General features: G+C 43.3%; 1 protein-coding gene across 1 annotated transcript in view; it reads right to left on the bottom strand.

Moving 5' to 3' along the window:
• The window catches only part of ELOVL7 (ELOVL fatty acid elongase 7), an 82247-nt gene extending 68629 nt beyond the window's left edge, over positions 1–13618 (bottom strand). Inside the window, exon 1 of the mRNA XM_040262570.1 lies at positions 13497–13618. The gene's annotated coding sequence lies outside the window, so the exon portion shown is untranslated. The remainder of the gene's footprint in view (positions 1–13496) is intronic.
• Positions 13619–21901: the final 8283 nt, after the last annotated feature.

Consider the following 21901-nt stretch of genomic DNA (forward strand, 5'->3'; position numbering starts at 1 on the left):
CTGCTTTACTTAGGATGAGTTGTTACTGTAATCATTATAAGAACCTAAACTTTATTAATTTAAGTTTGAATTTGGCAATAAGGAGCTCATGATCTGAGCCACTGTCCGCTCCAGGTCTTGTTTTTGCTGACTGTACAGAGCTTCTCCCTTGTCTGCTGCAAAGAATATAACCAATCTGATTTCAGTATTGACCATCTGGTGATGTCCGTGTGTAAAGTCAACTCCTGTGTTGTTGGAAGAGAGTGTTTGCTATGACCAGTGCATTCTCTCGGCAAAGCTCTGTTAGCCTTTGCCCTGCTTCATTTTGTCCTCCAAGGTCAAATGTGCCTAGTACTCCAGGTATCTCTTGATTTCCTACTTTTGCATTCCAATTCTCTATGATGAAAAGACATCTTTTTTGGTGTTAGTTCTAGAAGGTCTTGTAGGTCTTCATAGAACCATTCAACTTCAGCTTCTTCAGCATTTGTGGTTGGGGCACAGACTTGGATTATTGTGATGCTGAATGGTTAAAAGGACAGAAACTGTAAGGATCTAACAGAAGCAAAAGATTAAGAAGAAGAGGCAAGAACACACAGAAGAACTGCACAAAAACGGTTTTAATAACTGGGATAACCACAATGGTGTGGTCACTCACCTAGAGCCAGACATCCTAGAGTGGGAAGTCAAGTGGGCCTTAGGAAGCATTGCTCCAAACAAAGCTAGTAGAGGTAATGGAATTTCAGCTGAGCGATTGAAAATCCTGAAAGATGATACTGTTAAAGTGCTGCACTCAATATGCTAGCAAATTGGAAAACTCAGCAGTGGCCAAAGGACTGGAAAAGGTCAGTTTTCATCCCAATCCCAGAGAAGGGCAATGCCAAAGAATGTTTAGATGTGAAAGTGTTAGTCACTCAGTTGTGTCTGACACACGGACTGTAGCCCACCAGGCTCCTCTGTCCATGGGATTTCCCAGGCAAGAACACTGGAGTGGGTAGCCATTCCTTTCTCCAGGGGATCTTCCTGACCCAAGGATTGAACCTCAGTCTCCTGCACTGAAGGCAGATTCTTTACCACCTGAGTCACCAGGGAAGTCTACAAGAATGTTCAAACTATCGTACAACTGCGTTCATTTCACATGTTAGCAAGGTAAAGCTCAAAATCCTTCCAGCTAGGTTTCAGCAGTACATGAACTGAGAAATTTCACATGTACAAGCTGGATTTAGAAAGGGTAGAGGAACCAGAAGTCAAATTGCCAACAGCCACTGGATGATAGAAAGCAAGAGAATTCCAAAAAAACATCTACTTCCGTTTCATTGACTATGTGAAAGCCTTTGACGGTGTGGATCACAACTAAGACTGCCATGAGAAAACCTTAGATATGCAGATGATACCACCCTAATGGCAGAAAGCAAAGAGAAACTTAACAGTCTCTTGATGAAGGTCAAAGAGGAGAGTGAAAAAGCTGGCTTAAAACTCAACAGTCAAAAAACTAAGATCATGGCATCCAGTCCCACCACTTCATGGCATATAAATGGGGAAACAATGGAAACAGTGACAGATTTTATTTTCTTGGGCTCCAAAATCACTGCAGATGGTGGCTGCAGCCATGAAATTAAAAGATGATTGCTTCTTGGAAGGAAAGCTATGGCAAATCTAGACAAAGTATTAAAAAGTCAAGACATCACTTTGCTGACAAAGGTCCATATAGTCAAAGCTATGGCTTTTCCAGTAGCCATGTACAGATGTGAGAGTTGGACCATAAAGAAGGCTGAGCATCAAAGAACTGTTGCTTTCAAACTGTGGTCCTGGAAAATATTCTTGAAAGTCCCTTGGACTGCAGAGAGATCAAACCAGTCACTGTAAAGGAAATCAATCCTGAATATTCACTGGAAGGACTGATGCTGAAGCTCCAATACTTTGGCCATCTGATGGGAAGAACTGACTCACTGGAAAAGACCCTGATGCTGGGGAAAATTGAAGGCGGGAGGAAAAGGGGACAACAGAGGATGAGATGGTTGGATGGCATCATGCAACTCAGTGGACATGAATTTGAACAAACTCAGGGAGACGGTGAAGGACGGGGAAACACTGTGTGCTGCAGTCCATGGGGCCACAAAGAGTTGGACATGACTTAGAAACTGAACAATAAAAACTTTATTAGCCTAACCCTGACGCCTTTGAAGAGATGCTTCAGAGTTTACCTTCATTATTATCCATAATAAATTAGTTATCAAGAGCCAATATTAATATATGGGACTTTCCTAGTGGTCTACTGGTTAAGGTTCTATTCTTCCACTGCTGGGGGCACAGGTTTGATCCTTGATCAGGGAACTAAAACGCCACATGCCACATGGCTGGGCCAAAAGGAAATAAACTTTACATAAAGAATCAATATTAAAGAATATTTTTCCATCTTTACCAAAACTATTATTGAAAGCATTATATTTACATGAAGTGATTCAAGATCCTTTTTATAAGAACCTACTTGATAAATAAACTCCTCCTATAATTCATTTCTAGGAGAAAAAATTGCCTTAAATATTGATCTTTGGTGTTAAAAAACCAAACCAGTAGAGTTGTGATAATACCATCTTACTCTTTCATCTACTCCCAGCTAGTAGTTAAAATTTAGCATTCCATTTATCATAATTCTATCACCTAGATTTCCTCCTTCTGTGCTTGGATCTTAATATATTTATTGTGAGCATTTCAAACATTCTTTTTAATGTGGAATGTAAATTACATATTATCATGTACAAACTTTGTAACTGTCCTATTTCATAAGCATATTAACTGCCATCCTCCATGATTCTTTACTAAAGATGAAGAAATAGATTCTAAGGTCACACAGAATAAATGGCAGGCTGTGTAATCAGAATATCTGCATTCTAGACCCAGGTCCGGGCTTCCCTGGTAACTCAGATGGTAAAGAATCCGCCTGCAATGGGAGAGACCTGGGTTTGATCCCTGGGTTGGGAAGATCCCCTGGAGGAGGGCATGGCAACCCACTGCAGTATTCTTGCCTGGAGAATCCCCATGGACAGAGGAGCCTGGTGGGCTACAGTCCATGGGATCAAAGAGTCGGACATGACTGGGTGACTAAGCACAGACGCAGGTCTGCCACTCACCCTGCAGTGACCTTAGCAGAAATCACCTAAATTTTTTGGAGTCTCAAGTTTTCATCTGTAAAATTGAGTTGAGATACACATCACTTAGGGTTACACTAAGAACTGAGATTACGCATGCAAAGAATTTCTTTTATGGCATGTACAAGCAAAGAAGGGCACGGAGGAAAAACAGCAGCACATACTTGTTGGGTAGTAAGGAAATGGTTAACAACCCATCCTTGCTCTGTCTACTGATGAAATAGCAAAAGATTGCAGGTTGACAGATTTTTTAGGGTGCGTCCAGAAAAGCAATGGGCACCAACTCTCCTCCGACCTCACCCCATCCAGCCCCACAGATGCTATTTCCATGAGACTCTCAGGCAGTCACCTAAAGGTGATGAACTACGGCTAAGGACAGAGAATGAGTGTTAGGGCCTGTTAGATAAGCCAGCATGGGCTGGGCTGGATGGTTTAGCTGCGTTGGCTAAGATAATGTATTTTTCTTCTTTTACATTTTCAGTCATGGTTCAGGGTTAGGTTCTATAATTCGTGGGCCTTAGAATGAGAAACATCACATTGCTTTGCGTTTCCCACTCATCACACAGGGGAAACGTAATCCTTGTCCTGGTCATGATGTACAGTAAAATCTACAGGACTAATTAATGTTGTTACTTACAGACAAGGATGGATGGGGTAATTTAGGGGCTTTAAACATTCGGTAGTGGGACTTCCCTGGCGGTGATTATGACTTTGCCTCCCAATGCAGGGGGTGTGGGTACAATCCCTGCTTGGGAGCTAAGATCCCACGCGCCTTTGGGCCAAAAAAACAAAACATAAAACAGAAGCAATATTATAACAAATTCAATAAAGAATTTTAAGATGGTCCACATCAAAAAAATCTTAAAAAAACAGATTCAGTAGTGAAGTCATATTCAGAGTTAAGGTTAATGAAGACAAAATAATTAGCAAGCCAGAAAACCATTTAGACTCTAATCAGGAGAACTCATTTCTAGTCCCCACATTTTTATTTCCTAATTAAAAACATTTTTTTTAAATTGAAGTATAGTTGATTTACAATGTTGCATTAGTTTCAGGTGTACAGCAAAGTGAATTAGTCATACATATACATATATCTACTCATTTTAAGATTCTTTTCCCACATAGGTCATTACATACTATTGAGCAGAGTTCCCTGTGCTATACAGTAAGGTCCTTATTAGTTATCTGTTTTATATATAGTAATGTGTATACATCAATCCCAATCTCCCAGTTTATACCTTCCCACTCTTCCCCCTGGTAACCATAAGTTTGTTTTTTACATATGTGACTCTGGTCCCACATTTTAAACAGGCTTATGGGCTTGACTGGACTTCCCTGGTGGCTCTGAGGTAAAGAATCTGCCTGCAGTGCAGGAGACCCAGGTTTGATCCCTGGGTCAGGAAGATCCCCTGGAGGAAGAAATGACAACCCATCCCAGTATTCTTGCCTGGAGAATTCCATGGACAGAGGAGCCTGGTGGGCAGAGTCGGAGATGACTGAATGACTAACACACACATAGCCTTGGCCAAATGACCTGTACTTGCTGGCCTCGGTTTCCTCATCTGTAAAAGAAGTTGATCTAAAGGATCTCTAAGGTCCTTTCCAAGTGCAAAACACTTTAACATGTCTTTTAAAAGACAAGCACATGTCCCAACAAAGTTTCCACTTCCTTGCCGCTTGGATAGATAAGTCTGAGAAGTATCTCTGTGGGAAGGAAGCCTAGGCACCCGCAGTGGTAGTAGTACCATCTTCATTGACACTCTTCGTACTGGCTGCCTCCCTTCCCCTGTCCCTGCCATTACTGCCTAGGACCACCTCTCAAATAAACTGCTTTCAAAAAGAAAAACAATCTATATTAGGTCATGTGGGCATCGGAGCTCAGACTGAACTGGGTCTGATTTCCAACACTGTGTCTAACCACATGATCTTGGACAAGTTACTCAATTTCTATATGCATCAGTTTTCTTGTCTATACACTAGAAACACTACCATCCTCCTAGTAGGGCTTCTGTGAAGATTAAATAAGATAAGGCACATTAGAATTTAGCAAAGTGCCTGGCATACAGCAAGTGTTCAATAAATGCTATTATTGTAAAATGTATTTTTATTTTTCACATTTTATGTTTGGTCTTTTTTCACTAACCTGTTATAATGTTTCAGAAAATAATTATCATACCACTATAACAAACATTTGAATCTAGAATAAATTATATCTTGCCTAATTCAACTTACCAACTTAATAACACTAAGAAATTGATCAAGTTTAACCGATTCTAGCTAACTCTAGCCTTTGTATTTTTGCTTTCAATCTTTATAGAAGTCATTTAAGGGAGGTAGGAACCAGCTCTAGGTTCTATGTATTGGTTCACATGATTAAAATAAGCTTAAATAGTATATGGATACTAAAAGCTTAATTTAAAATAAGAAGTAGAGTTGAATATGTACCATTAGTATGGTATGCTAAGCAAAGGAAAAAAAAAATCTACATGTACTCTGCTTTTTACAATCTAAATGGCAAAGTTTCACTAGTCTTTATTAATGAGGTGCATAAAATACCTACAGAAGCAAAGGTTCTGACAATCTACTATGTAACAGCATAAATGATTATAGTCTAACAGCTGTAATTAAAAAAAAATACTGCTGCAATTTTGACTAGTTCCGGTTGATTAATCAAAAAAAATTGTCTGAAGAATCAAAAATTATATATATACCATAAATATGTACTTTACCTTTAGACATATTAATAAGCACTAATTTCCCAGTTTTCCAAAGTAATTTCAAGATTTCCCTTGAGGAAGAATTCCTGCCCAATATTTTTCTCACATAAACCATAGTCAGAATTTACTTTCTACAATTCTCACTTTTAGTGTTCTATGTGGACTGAAAACTAAGAAACAAAAAGAAAACAAACAGAAAAAAATTGCAAACCAAGCTTAGGATATTATCTCTCAAGCTTTCAAAATCTTCTCTCCAATTCTTTACAGTTCTCCTACCTACCTTTTAAGTCACTCGCTTTAAAGGAAACTTTCCAAAGAATACAACATTCTCTTCACAGGAATAATACTCTTTCCTTTTGTACTTTTATAGATTTACACACATTTAAATTGAGAGTCCCTTGGACTGCAAGGAGATCCAACCAGTGCATTTTGAAGGAGATCAGCCCTGGGATTTCTTTGGAAGGAATGATGCTAAAGCTGAAACTCCAGTACTTTGGCCACCTCATGCAAAGAATTGACTCATTGGAAAAGACTCTGATGCTGGGAAGGATTGGGGGCAGGAGGAGAAGGGGACGACGGAGGATGAGATGGCTGGATGGCATCACTGACTCGATGGACATGAGTTTGAGTGAACTCCGGGAGTTGGTGATGGACAGGGAGGCCTGGCATGCTGTGATTCATGGGGTCGCAAAGAGTCAGACACGACTGAGCAACTGAACTGAACTGAAATTACCTAATCATAATAACAAGCATCAGTTCAGTTCAGTTGCTCAGTTGTGTGCGACTCTTTGTGACCCCATGAATCGCAACACGCCAGGCCTCCCTGTCCATCACCAACTCCCGGAGTTCACTCAGACTCATGTCCATCGAGTCAGTGATGCCATCCAATAACAAGCATAACTGACACCAATAGGCTTGCAATAAAGACAGTCACTGACCCAGTGGTAGGAGCAGGGAACAGGCTACTAGAAGCCCATATTCATCATATCTGGGCAGCATTTGGTGTGTTTTATGGAGAAATGAACATGGGCTCATGGGGTCAACCAGTTAGGTGTCAAGAGGATTATCCTTATATTAGAATGTGTACATGCTAAGTCGCTTCAGTTGTGTCCGACTCTGTGATGCTAAGGACTGTAGCTCGCCAGGCTCCTCTGTCCATGGGATTCTCCAGGCAGGAATACTGGAGTGGGTTGACATGCCCTCCTCCACGGGACCTTCCTGATCCAGGGATCGAACCCCTGTCTCTTATGTCTCCTGCACTGGCAGGCAGGCTCTTTACCACTGTTGTCAACTTGGAAGCCCCATATTAGGATGAATCATATGTAACTGGCAATATCCAAATGGTTTTTCCTAGAGAAATGTCAACTGAATATGTTCAACCTAATATAGTTCTATTTTTAATTATAAAAATATTGATTATACTTAATGTTTAATATTTTATCTATTACCCCCTTTCTCGTCCCTTTGAACAATGAATAGTGATTCTTACACTTCGCTTTTTAAATTCCACATTTGCTCAGGAATAAGTTATTCTATAAGCAGTCACTTGAGGTTGGTTTCCTAAGAATGTGATTTCTATTTTCTTTCTTTCTTCAGGTTAAAGTCTCACTGGTTAAAATTTCAAAGAAATTTTTCAAAGACTAAGGTATAAGAATATGCCTTGCAGCGAATCGCAGGATAAAAGCGGAGGGACTAATGTGTGAGGTCAGCATTAGTTTGTTTGCTCCTCAGACACACATCTTTGGGCTTGTAGGATCCAGCAGAGCACTGTCTGCCTAGAGAAGGCAGGAACCAGTAAGAAGAGGACTGAGCAGAGAAGCCCTGGACCCCGTGAGATACAAGCAGCCTTTCCTTCTCATCCGTGTTATGCCATGTAACTATAACAAGCAAACAAATACATCGTAAATGTGCTATTAAGACAAAAATCCCACAATTTGGGATGGAAAGGAAGAAGACAAAGGAACAGCGGGCTGTATTTAGATGAGGGACAATTTGCCAAGCCCTCTTTTTCTTGTTCTCATATTTCTACCACCGACCCTAAAAAGTCTAAAATAAGGTTTATGTTTATGATTGTCCTTAAGTATTATTAAGTATTAGTCCCTCAGTCCTGTCTGACTCTTCACAATCCCATGAACTGTAGCCCGCCAGGCTCCTCTGTTCATGGGATTCTCCAGGCAAGAATACTGAGTGAGTTGCCATTCCCTTCTCCAGAGGATCTTCCTGACCCAGGGATTGAACTAAGGTCTCCAGCATTGCAGGCAGACTTTCTTTTTTTTTTTTTTTTTTTTACCATTTTAGCTACTTGGGACCTCACAAAACTAGTGTTGGATATTAGAACCCTAGTGGCTTAAGAGACACCCTCTAAATTATCAACCCACAAAGTTAGTATACTAAGGCAGAAGAGCCTGAATGTTGTAACTATACTTGGGTTTAAATCCTGGCTGCACACTTGTAATCCTGGACCCTTGCTGAGTACAATTTCTGCTTCTTCACTTGAGCACCTTTCTTCACTTTTCTGCATCCATGTGTGCTGTGAGGATTCTGGTACAGACCTTGCTGCCTTCAGACAATTAATGAGAAAAATGCACAGAAAGTGCCTGACTGCAACTATTGACTGATACCTAAAAGATGCTCAAGCTTTTCCCCTCGTACTCGTTAGCAAGAGCACGCATTCTATAAACATTTGGCACAAGCTCATTTTCTGTTCCCAAATCGTTGTGGAAGGGAGCTGTCCTTTCCAGGGTCAGATAGAGAAAAGAGATAAAGCTCCACAGGAGAGGGAGAGGTTCCAGAATGATGAAGTTGCAAGTGCAGAGGGGTGCTTTTGAAATACCAATCTGAACAGGTCCCTTCCCTTCTTAAAAGGCTCCAAAGTCCCCCCCGCCCCGCCATTGCCTGTATGATAAAATCCAAAATTTTTACTAGGTGAAATGCAGCCTTCAGTAAGCCGAGCACGCTTAGCAACCTCCTATCACACCCTGCTCTGCAGTGATTTTTAGTGTTTCCAGTTCTCTGAATGCACCACAGCCTGAATTTGACTTCCCGCCCTGAGCCCATTTCTCTACTCCAGTGTTCCTTCTTTCAGCTCAGGAGGGCAGTTCTGCCTGCCTTCCCATTTGGCTTCCCCCACGCTCTGTTTCTGTTAATCACAGGTTTTCACACTGTACTGTATTTACCTCCCTTGAACCCACACAGACCTGGATGAGCTTCAGCATCCTGCCAACCACTCTGCCTGATGCAAACCTAACACTCAGATGTTTACTGAATTTGAACTTCTGCAATTCCCAAATTTTGGCTGAGTTTGACTCTATAGTTAATCTTGGAGGAAACAAAGGAGCTGGGCTGCTGGTGGTCAAGGCCTGTGGCTGCTGCTCCAAGTGGATGCAGATTTGTCTTTAACAAGGTAGTCTTACAAGTTATATGTTATATGGTAACTTAGTTCATCTGAATAATGGAAATATCTCTCTCTTTGGACATATTTATCACCAAGAAAAAGGATAATTTTATTTGTCAAGGCAATAACATGTGCTTTTGATATATCTAAATCAGTTTGATTCAGTCGCCCAGTCGTGTCTGATTCTTTGTGACTCCATGGACTGCAGCATGCCAGGCCTCCCTGTCCATCATCAACTCCCAGAGCTTGCTCAGACTCATGTCCATAGAGTTGGTGATGCCATCCAACCATCTCATCCTCTGTTGTCCCTTTCTCCTATCTAAATCAATTAGGAGTAATTAAAAATCTCAATTTTTAAAAAAGACTGATTCTATAAAGTTCAGCTTTTCATAATGTGAGTAGTCCAAATTGGATGAGTCCAATTTGTGTTTATGGGATGCTTCTTTCCCTGATTTATGATGTATTTTATTGAAATTCAAGATCAGTTCTCAATTTAACATGCTGCTACATATCAGTTCAGTTCAGTTCAGTTCAGTCACTCAGTTGTGTTCGACTTTTTGCGACCCCATGAACTGCAGCAGGCCAGGCCTCCCTGTCCATCACCAACTCCCAGAGTTTACCCAACTATATATACAAAGGCTCCAAAATTCTTTCATATTCTAAAGCTGATATTTGCACATGTAGCATACCAAGAAGAATAAACAATTAAACAAATTAGAAAAAGTCATATTTCTTCAACTCAAATAGTAATTATCTGAAGACAGAGGCTTTCTTTTACGTACATTCCATTTCCTACCATAAAGAAACAAATCCCAATTTGTACAATGACATCTCTGCAAAGGTTAGCATTACTGCAATGTGAGTTGTTTATAATTATTGCTAATACACCTATCCAACAACAGAGGACTAGTTAAGGAAATCATATTATAATTATTGGAATAAATGCAAATAATAGGAGTTTTAGAAATTAAAAGAAAAATGCTTACTATATATTACAAGGAAATATAAAATATTAAAACTCTATATGTAGTATGATAGAGGAAAACATGTATTTTAAAAAATGAGAGAGATAAAGGTAAAATGGCAAAATGTTTACTGTGGTAGAATCATGCTCGGGGGCAGAAATTCTCTTTTTGGCTCCCCAGTCTCACCACTTTGACACCTTCCAGTTTTCTTTTCTCCTCACCTCAGACCTCCCCAAGCACAGCCAGTTCTTCTTCAACAATGCCTTTTGGGATCAATCCAGGCCCACATCACCTTACACAGAGATTTTGAGAAAAGATTCCCATTTAGCCTATCTTCAGAATATCCAACTATCATATCTACTGTCAGAATAAGACAGTTATTCTACTTCTAAATTATCTACTGTGGTAATCTCTTCATTTATGTTTTCTGCATTTTTATGAATGTGTTATATTTGTCTGTAAAATTGGGGTTTTCATATAACTCACTGTGGTTTCATTTCTTGTTTTGCTAGGATAAGGTTAGGATTCATGATTCTCTGTTGACATGGTCATTATTCATTACACTTTAAGTGGAATGTTTAGCCAGGATAGGCGGGTTTCTGTCTGCAGCAATGTAGCTGACAGAGGCCGACTCCTCTTCTGCATTCTCTGCCAGCTCCCCCATGTTTACTGAAACAAACTCCTTAACATTCTCTAAAACCCAGCTTTAAAAAGTTTAAGTTTTCTATCATCATCCAACCCACCCAATATATGCTACCTTAATTCATCTTGCCTCGTATTCTACAAGCATTTATCAAGCTGATACTAGTTGCAAGGCTTGAAAAATCAGCCTTACTTTGTTTACAATCTTTCTATGGACCATGACTATTGATGAAAGAAGCTAACCAACAACAAAAAATGATATAAGTGATAAACAAATGTTCAGGAGTGGGGAAGAGGGAGACTAGTAAAGAGGGGAACAGAGGTGAGAATGAGGAAGGCTAGAAGGAAGAGACAAGGTAAAAGCTGAAAAGAGGTTTCCGATTGGGAAAAGTGTAATCTGAGGCACGACCTCTGAGTTTTGCACCTGGGTGACTATGATAAAGGGGAGGGAGGCTAACATAACTAACTGGTGTTAACTAGAAATGCTTTGCGGCAAAGCAAGACAAATCCAAATGAAATACAGTAAGTCCCCTACAAATGACCAAGTTCTATTCCAAGAGTGTGTTTGTAAGTCCAACAGAGTTAGTACTATATTGTAATAGGTTTATAATACTTCTCACACAAATAATACATAAAAAACAAACACAAAAAATAAAGAAAACATGTACAGTTGTACAACAGCTGGCATATAAGGGCTGGCATCAAGTGAACAGGCAAGACGAGTCACTGGAGGAGGGAGAAGAGATGGGAGATGATAGAACTTGAAGGGTCATCAGCAAAAGGAAATGGAGAGCAAGCTGCTATTTCATGCACACCTGATGTTGACGGCGCAGATTGTGGTTTCTTGCTGGAACCAGATGCACACTTGCACCTTTGAAAGTTCACAATCGGGAAGGTTCTTCATATGAGGGCGACTTGCTGTATCACCATATGCACTGATAGATGCTACACTAAAACTGAGTAAGATCCACGGAAACCACAGAATTTAAGGCAAGTAAGTAGCTGGGATAACCTAAGTAACGAAGTTCTATGAAAAGGAAACCTAAATGAGTGCAAAGTTACACAAGAAGGACAAAAGGAACCAGAGAATAAGAGCCTGGTCAGTGAAGCAGGAAACAGCACAGGACTTCAGGAAAGTCAGAGAGGAAAGAAAGGAACTCTAGGTGAGTGGGTACCCACAGTGGTTGTTACCAGCCTCAGCCCTGGACCAGACCCCTGAGTTGGCATCTCAGTTGGAATCTCCTCCTGCTACTTGTGTGCCTTTGGGCAAGTTCCTGTGTCTCAGTTCCCTTATCTGAAAAAGCATCATGTTTTCATTTACTTACTCCATAGGGCTGCTGTAAGAATTAACAGATTTGATACAAGTTCTTAGAACAGTGCCAGGCCAGCATTCAATACATGTCTGCCACTGGGGGTGGAAGGGATTTTTTGTTTTTAATCCTCAGTGACCTAGAGGGGAACAATTTCAAGCCAGTAGTAGAAACAAAAACTACAAAATAAGGGAATTAACAGTCAAGGGAATTGACAGGAAGGGAATTAACAGTCAAGTGATGGGCAAGAAGACTGGGCACAATCAAAAGTTGATGACTCAAGGCAGTGAAACAGTAAGAGCCAGAAAGAGTAACCTGAGAATATAGGGTTAAGTGAAAAAGCTTTTCGAGGGAATAGATCAGTAAGAGGAAAAAGGCTTGGTCGCCAAAGCTATTCTTCAGTCGTTGTGGGACTTGTTTTCCCCAAGCTGGACAGGGGTAGAGACCAGATCCTTCCTGTCCCAGCCTTCCCCAGGGAGCTCTAAAGAACGCTCCCTTGGCATCCGGTAAGTTTGAATCAGCGCTGGTTGATTAGGGGGGAAGGCCCATTTTCTAACCAACGATACCTCGGAAGATGAAACAACAGGCTTTCCGATTTCCATCTCCGGCACGACCTGTTCTACCGCTCTGTACTCATCACTATCCTCAGCCAGCAGCCGCTGCCGGGACAGGATGCAGTTCAGGGAGCCAAAAAGGCAGCGCCCGCTCCAAGAGCAGCGCCCCGAGTTAATTCTGGCCTCGAGGACACAAAAGCACCCCAGAGGGGAAAGAAGCAGAAGGAAAGGGGCTCGGCCAGGCGGGGTAGGGGTAGGCTGTGGCGAGCAAGGCCAGATCCCGGAGCTGGGAAAATGACCTCGGCGGTCAAGGTCGAGGAGGTCCCTCTTCCTCCCCGTCCCACCAGCAAGCACCTTTGTCCTCCCGCCTGGAACAGCGGGGCCCAGTCCCCAGGGAAAGCTAGGGGAGGGCTCAAAACCCAGGGACGGCGGGGACCACCGTCCCTGTGCGATGCTGGGGCGGGCGGGGGGAGTAGGGGGGCTCCCAGGGAGGGCGCAGGTGAGCTCCGCGGCCCCGCCCGCCGGCGGGAAGGGCTTTGACCCTGGGCACTCCCCGGCGTCGCGGCCACAACGTCCGAAGCGCCCCCCAGAGTCCAGGCGGGGCCTGGCCGGGCTCCCGAGTCTTCCGGACCCGGATCCCACTCCTCGCGCGCCGCGCCCAAGTTCCTTCCACTAAGCTGCCCTCGATCGCCCGGTCCTGGGGTCCTCTCCCTCTCCTCCCCCATCTCTCCTCCTCTGCGCCCCGGAAAAGTTAGGCCCCGGCCCCCCGGCTGGGAGCCCCGCACTCACCCCGCCAGGAGCGGAGCCGAAGCGCCTGGGCGCGCGAGCAGAGGGCGGCGGCGGGCGGCGGCGCGAACGCGGAGCTCCTCACAGCGGCCCCTGCTGCCCTGGCCGCAGACCAAGCTGGGAAAGGGGCGGAGGCGGCCGGGGTGTCACCTGCCCGCTCTCCCACCCTGCCGCGTGACGCCGCGCAGCGCCGCCCCCTGCCCGCCCTCCGCGGCCGCCAGGTACCCGCGAGGGGGCGCGGGGAGGAGCCGCCCGCTGGGAAGGACCCGCTGGGAGGTGCGCGCGGCCTCGGGCGCCCCTCCTCCGCCTGGCTCGGCGCCCCGCCGCTCGCCTCGTGGCTAGGACCGGGGACCGAGGGTTGCTCGGGAAGATCGGTTCTGACCTCTGGACATTTCTTTCTGAGCACAGATCTCATCACCTGAGGTCATCTCGAGGCTTAAATAATAAAGGCTTAAATAATGTGAAAACTGTTGTCAAGCATGACTCAGGATTAAGTTGCAGAAAAATCTGAAATGAGGAAAACCTGGCCGAGGATGAGGCTGGCGGCGGAGTGCTGGGAAAAAAAAGGGAGTTCTCGCTCCTGAAAAGGCTCTTTCAGAGGGTTAATTCATTATCTAAAATGGTGACCAGACCCGACGGCCGTGAGAGGCCCAGTGCGGGTCAGCTTCACCCCTACTTATTAAAAACTAGAGTTGCGGCGAATATTGGGGAGCGAAGGGGGCTATTAGAGCAATGAAGAGGAAATCCTATATAATCTAAGTTAACTTTCTTGTTCTGATTAGTAACCGCAGCTGCTGCAGCCAGCACACTCCAGCACACTGACTTCTCATCCTGGGTTGGTGGGGTGAGGATGAATGTTAGGCGTTGCCTTGCTTTGTGTCTGATCTTGATCCTCCTAACCACTGTCATGTCTGGAAATCCTGGCATCAATATCTGGAAGGTAAAATAAGAATCCTAAGAAGTTAATTACTGTGGAGGCAAAAACTCAAGAAGGAGAACTGAGTTGTCTTCTAGAAGCCGGAATGTAGCAGGAGGGGCTGCAGTCCTGACCCGACCGCCCCCCCCCCGCCCCCCCCAATTCACAAACATGGTCTGTGAGTTTCTGCTGTGAGTTCTAAGCATGAAATCATTGCTGGAAGGTCCAGACTACCCAGGAGGAAGGGGAGGGAGAAAAAAGCATGTTTCACTCAGGTACAGGTGTGGCCTTCCACCACCTAATCCTACTGCATCAACAGGAGATTTTAAAGGTTTTATACAAAATGTTGAGAGCCCTCGTAGTAGCCACTGGGGAAGGGGAGAGCAACAAACATGAGAGCTCAAATTTAAGAGAATCCCAGCTTCAGCGAAACTAAAGGCAATGGAAATAAAATAATATTATTAATCATTTAGATATTCTTGCTTCTGGATTATTGTGATCCTGAAGCCTGGAATTCTTTGTTAAAATAGGTTATTAAGTATTAGAGAAGATGAAGATTTCTCCTTCTGTTTAGATAAACTTTGTTTTTATCATAAAAACATGCCATTTAATAGACGTGGCTACTGGGAACTAGAGACAGTTGCTTAACAATATTTGCTTTTGTGTTTATCACTATCTACCTACCTATGTATAATTACGAAATTTCAAGTACGCAAAAAGGTCAAGTGGATTCATTCATTTAACATATATATTCAGTGCTTTTAAGTTCCAGGCTCTGGAGATTCAACAGATAACAACAACAACACAAATTCTCTGTTCTTGGGGAATGTAGCCTCGCTTACCTTCCTTCTAGTTGGGGATGACATACCACAGATAACTAAACAAGTGAAATACAACTGTCATGTTATGAGCAGTGCTGCCAAGAAAAATAAGGAAGGAAAAGAGGTAGGGGCTTTTGGAGATAGGGAGTTGGAATGTTAAAGTAGCTAGGGAAGTCCTCAGCTGAAGGAGGCATTTGAGCCAAAATTGTAAAAAGATAAGTGGCAAGGTTGTTTGTCTATCTGGGTAACAGCATTCCAAACAGTGGGACCTAGGAGGCTAATGGTATGGGCGAGCATCAGATGATCAAGTTCACAGAATAGCAAGGATGCCAGAGTGGTTGAACCTTAATAAGTGAGGCCAAGGGTCAAGGGAAGCATTTTGAGTAAATATGTGACATCATGTAACTGAAGTTTTTAGAGGGAGCACTAAGACAACTCTTTTGAGAGTAGGGCAGGAGCAGGATGGGAAAGGTAGAGGCAAGTTGGTAATTAGGAGGCTCTTTCAACATCCAGGTGAGAGAGAAAGGTGGCTTGCACCAGCTTGACTGGGAGTGGTTAGAGAGAATCAAAATTTTAAAATATATTCTAGGGAATTCCCTGGTGGTCCAGTGGTTAGGACTCCACCCTTTCACTGCCAAGGGCCCAGGGCCAATCCCTGATTGGGGAACTAAGATCCTACAAGGCAAAAACAGAAATACGCTGAAGCTGAAACTCCAGTACTTTGGCCACCTCATGCGAAGAGTTGACTCATTGGAAAAGACTCTGATGCTGGGAGGGATCGGGGGCAGTAGGAGAAAGGGATGACCAAGGATGAGATGGCTGGATGGCACCACAGACTCTGAGTCTGAGTGAACTCCGGGAGATGGTGATCAACAGGGAGGCCTGGCGTGCTGCGATTCATGGGGTCGCAAAGAGTCAGACACGACTGAGCAACTGAACTGAACTGAATACTGAAGGTAATATCAAAAGGATTTCCAGAGGAGCTGGCATGTAGTGTGAAGGGCAGGGGGAGGTCGAGGTTGACTCCAGGGTATTTGTAGCTGGAAGGAAAGAGCTGCCATTTACTAAGAAAAGAGGGACTGAGAGGAGACCATTGGGAGGGGACTGTTTGTGGGACTGATTTAAGACACCTATTAGATATCCAGGTGGAAGTGTCAAGTAGGAAGTTGTTTCTACCAATCTGGAGTTCAAGAAAGAGGTCTGGCCTGGCAATATAAATTTAGGAGAAATCAGCTTTCACATGATATATAATGGTCTGAGAATGGCTAAGAGCACCACAAAGGGGACTAGAGAAGAGATTTTAGAACTTCATACTGGGGTACCCCACTTTTAAGCGGTCAGAAGTGAGAAGGAACAGTCCTGAGCCTGGAGTAAAATCAGAAGAGTGTGGTCTCCTGGCAGGCAAACATATGAGTCAGCTATTGCCACAACAGTTCTGCATGACCAATCACTTCAAAATCCATGGCTTATAGCAATATACCTGTCCTCATGCCTGCAAGTCAGCAGGCTGGTTGAGGTTCAGTGGACCTAGATGAATGGCTCTGCTTTACGCTGAAGATTTAGCTTCAGTTTGTTCCAAGTGTGTTAATTCTGGAGCCCAGAATGAAGAGTCAGCAGCCACAGGGAAAAGATCTTCCCACGGTAGATAACTGGAGTACAAGAACCAGTCCAAAATGCGCATGCTCCTGGGGACTCTGCTCGCATCAATATTAATTCCATTGGCTAGAGTAGGTCACATGGGTAAATCCAACATCAGAGGGGAGTGGGGAACGTATTCAACCCACAGTGGAATGGTGAGAAGAAAGATTATTTGCTTAAAAAAAATCTATACTTTTGTCACAGCAAGGGAAGAAAGTGTTTCGAGGTAGGGGATGTGATCAACTGAGAATGAGAAATTGGTCCTTGATTTAGCAATACGGAAGTCATTGGTTAACTGTGACAAAAAAACAGGTCTGGAGGAACAGAAGGAGCAAAAACCCAAATGAGATGAGTTTTAAGAGTGAGTGGGAAGGGCTTCCCTAGTGGCTCAGTGGTCAAAAACCCACCTGCCAATGCAGGGGACACAGGTTTGATCCTGGGTCTGAGAAGATCCCACATACCACAGAGCAACTAAGTCTCTGCACCGTAGCTACTGAGCCTGCACACCCAAGATCTACAACTACTGAAGCCCACTGCACCATATGGCCTGTGCTCTGCAACAAGAGAACCCACTACAATGAGAAGTCCAAGCGCGGTAACTAGAGAGTAGCTGCCGCTCACAGCAACTAGAGGAAAGCCCCCTGCAGCAACGAAGACCCCGCACTGCTGCTGCTGCTGCTGCTAAGTCGCTTTAGTCGTGTCCGACGCTGTGTGATCCCATAGACAGCAGCCCGCCAGGCTGGGATTCTTCAGGCAAGAACACTGGAGTGGGTTGGACAAAGACAAAAATAAATAAATACAACTAAAAATTAAAAGAGTGAGTGGGAAGAGGGAAATTGGAGATAACAAGTTAACACAATTCTATCAAGGCTTTTTGTGGTAAAAAAGAAGAAATGAAGTAATGGCAGGAAGAAGAAGCAAGTCTAAGGAGGCTTTTTTAAAATGTTCAGTTCAGTCATTGAGTTGTGTCTGACTCTTGGAGACCCCCTGGACTCCAAGCATGCCAGGCTTCTCTGTCCATCACCAACTCCCAGGGCTTGCTCAAACTCATGTCCATCGAGTCAGTGGATGACATCTAAAATATGTTTATACATTTTGAAAAATTTTAGTAGGTGTGGAACAATTGATAATGCTGCAAGTTCCATTCAGTTCAGTTCAGTTGTCGCTCAGTTGTGTCTGACTCTTTGCGACCCCATGAATCGCGGCACGCCAGGCCTCCCTGTTCATCACCATCTCCTGGAGCTCACTCAGACTCACGTCCGTCAAGTCCATGGTGCCATCCAGCCATCTCATCCTCTGTCGTCCCCTTCTCCTCCTGCCCCCAATCCCTCCCAGCATCAGAGTCTTTTCCAATGAGTCAACTCTTCACATGAGGTGGCCAAAGTACTGGAGCTTCAGCTTTAGCATCATTCCTTCCAAAGAAATCCCAGGGTTGATCTCCTTCAGAATGGACTGGTTGGATCTCCTTGCAGTCCAAGGGACTTGCAAGAGTCTTCTCCAACACCACAGTTCAAAAGTATCAATTCTTCGGCACTCAGCCTTCTTCACAGTCCAACTCTCACATCCATACATGACCACAGGAAAAACCATAGCCTTGACTAGACGGACCTTAGTCGGCAAAGTAATATGTCTGCTTTTGAATATGCTATCTAGGTTGGTCATAACTTTTCTTCCAAGGAGTAAGTGTCTTTTAATTTCATGGCTGCAGTCACCATCTGCAGTGATTCTGGAGCCCAAAAAAATAAAGTGTGACACTGTTTCCACTGTTTCCCCATCTATTTCCCATGAAGTGATGGGACTGGATGCCATGATCTTCGTTTTCTGAATGTTGAGCTTTAAGCCAACTTTTTCGCTCTCCTCTTTCACTTTCATCAAGAGGCTTTTTAGTTCCTCTTCACTTTCTGCCATAAGGGTGGTGTTATCTGCATATCTGAGGTTATGGATATTTCTCCCGGCAATCTTGATTCCAGCTTGTGCTTCTTCCAGTCCAGCGTTTCTCATGATGTACTCTGCATATACGTTAAATAAGTAGGGTGACAATATATAGCCTTGACGTACTCCTTTTCCTATTTGGAACCAGTCTGTTGTTACATGTCCCGTTCTGTTGCTTCCTGACCTGCATATAGGTTTCTCAAGAAGCAGGTCAGATGGTCTGGTATTCCCTTCTCTTTCAGAATTTTTCACAGTTTATTGTGATCCACATAAAGGCTTTGGCATAGTCAATAAAGCAGAAATAGATGTTTTTCTGGAACTCTCTTGCTTTTTCCATGATCCAGCAGATGTTGGCAATTTGATCTCTGGTTCCTCTGCCTTTTCTAAACCCAGCTTGAACATCAGGAAGTTCACGGTTCATGTATTGCTGAAGCCTGGCTTGGAGAATTTTGAGCATTACTTTACTAGCGTGTGAGATGAGTGCAATTGTGTGGTAGTTTGAACATTCTTTGGCATTGCCTTTCTTTGGGATTGGAATTAAAATTGACCTTTTCCAGTCCTGTGGCCACTGCTGAGTTTTCCAAATGTGCTGGCGTATTGAGTGCAGCACTTTCACAGCATCATCTTTCAGGATTTGAAATAGCTCCACTGGAATTCCATCACCTCCACTAGCTTTGTTCATAGCGATGCTTTCTAAGACCCTCTTGACTTCACATTCTAGGATGTCTGGCTCTAGGTGAGTGATCACACCATCATGATTATCTTGGTCGTGAAGATCTTTTTTGTACAGTTCTGCGTACCTCTTCTTAATATCTTCTGCTTCTGTTAGGTCCATACCATTTCTGTCCATTATCGACCCCATATTTGCATGAAATGTTCCCTTGGTATCTCTAATTTTCTTGAAGAGATCTCTAGTCTTTCCCATTCTGTTGTTTTCCTCTATTTCTTTGCACTGATCGCTGAAAAGGCTTTCTTATCTCTTCTTGCTATTCTTTGGAACTCTGCATTCAGATGCTTGTATCTTTCCTTTTCTCCTTTGCTTTTCGCCTCTCTTCTTTTCACAGCTATTTGTAAGGCGTCCCCAGACAGCCATTTTGCTTTTTTGCATTTCTTTTCCATGGGGGTGGTCTTAATCCCTGTCTCCTGTACAATGTCACGAACCTCTGTCCGTAGTTCATTAGGCACTCTATCTATCAGATCTAGACCCTTAAATCTATTTCTCATTTCCACTGTATAATCATAAAGGATTTGATTTAGGTCGTACCTGAATGGTCTAGTGGTTTTCCCTACTTTCTTCAATTTAAGTCTGAATTTGGCAATAAGGAGTACATGATCTGAGCTGCAGTCAGCTCCCAGTCTTGTTTTTGCTGACTGTATAGAGCTTCTCCATCTTTGGTTGCAAAGAATATAATCAATTTGATTTCGGTGTTGACCATCTGGTGATGTCCATGTGTAGAGTCTTCTCTTGTGTTGTTGGAAGAGGGTGTTTGTTGTGACCAGTGCATTTTCTTTTCAAAACTCTATTAGTCTTTGCCCTGCTTCATTCCGCATTCCAAGGCCAAATTTGCCTGTTACTCCAGGTGTTTCTTGACTTCCTACTTTTGCATTCCAGTCCCCTATAATGAAAAGGACATCTTTTTTGGGTGTTAGTTCTAAAAGGTCTTGAAGGTCTTCATAGAACCATTCAACTTCAGCTTCTTCAGCGTTACTGATTGGAGCATAGACTTGGATGGTTGGCGCATAGGATATGGTAGGATTAATAGATTAGTTAGGTCAGATTTCCCAGAAGCTGACCTGAGGCAGGAAATCATGGGCAAGGGATTTATTGAGGTCAATATGGGATCCAAAGAGATCTGGGTGAAACAATGATATTGCCCACTATGCAAATGCTGTGTGTGTGTGTGTGCACATGTGTGCGCGTGTGTGTGTGTGTGTGCACACATGCACTCATGCTCAGTTATGTCTGACTGCAACCCTGTGGACCATAGCCTGCCAGGCTCCTCTGTCCATGGGATTCTTCAGGCAAGAATACTGGAGTGGGTTGCTGTCGCCTACTCCCAGGGAGCTTCCCCATCCAGGGATCAAAACCATGTCCTTTGCATCTCCTGCATTGGCAGGCAGATTCTTTACCACTAGCGCCAGCTGGGCAGCCCTTAGGCAAATATTAGTGTTTTTGAAGTTTTTTTAAAGAAATAAAATGTTACAATTAAAGCTCTACCCTGCCTTAATCCTTTTCTTCCTCCCAAAGGTATCCTAAAGTAGCTATATATCATTTCGGTGTGTGTTTATACTTCCTTAGTATATCTATCTGAATATATACTGTAGTTTGTATATGGTTAAATTTAATGTAAATAGTATCATACTGTATGTATTCTTCTGCAGCTTTGCTCTTTAGTCATGTTGATTCATATAGATCTTATTCATTCATTTAACTACTATAGAGTATTCTATTGTACAACTAAACCATTTATTTGTTTGCCTGCTGATAAACAAAATTGAGCTAGTTCTAATCTTTCCCTTCTGGAGATTTTGTGTTATGGAATATAGAAGTAAAGATTTTCTTGTATACATGGAGAAATTTTTCTAAGTTTTATGCTTAGAAATGGAACTGTTGGTCATGGGATAGATTGTTCTCTCCTGTGGACATTTGCAGTTTTTTAACTGCCGTATATCTGAACCCTCTGTCTCTATTCGAGGAAGTTCCTATTGTGACTTCACAGAGACCAAGGTCACCTCCCATTAGAGAAATTAAAAATGCATGATACTCACTTTGCCACCCCACCTTGGACACCTAGAGCTCACAGTTATGACAGAGACTGGGACAAGGGGACCCGCCTCCACTCCCTGATCACCTCCTCCCAGGATTCTGAAGTTGAAGCTAGTGATACAAGAGAGACTTCCCTGGTAGTCCAGTGGTTGAGAATCCACTCTCCATTGCAGGGGACACGGATTCAACCTCTGTGGGCAACTAAGCCGTCACTCTGCAAGGACACCCAGCACAGCCAAACAAGCAAACAAAACAACAGCAAAGAGCAGTGACACAAGCAGCTGTCACTCTTCAGACTGACTCACCGGCATACATTTAGCTCTAGTTTGTCAGC

This window comes from Oryx dammah, unplaced genomic scaffold (genome assembly GCF_014754425.2).
Source record: "Oryx dammah isolate SB20612 unplaced genomic scaffold, SCBI_Odam_1.1 HiC_scaffold_20, whole genome shotgun sequence".
Lineage (NCBI taxonomy): Eukaryota > Metazoa > Chordata > Mammalia > Artiodactyla > Bovidae > Oryx > Oryx dammah.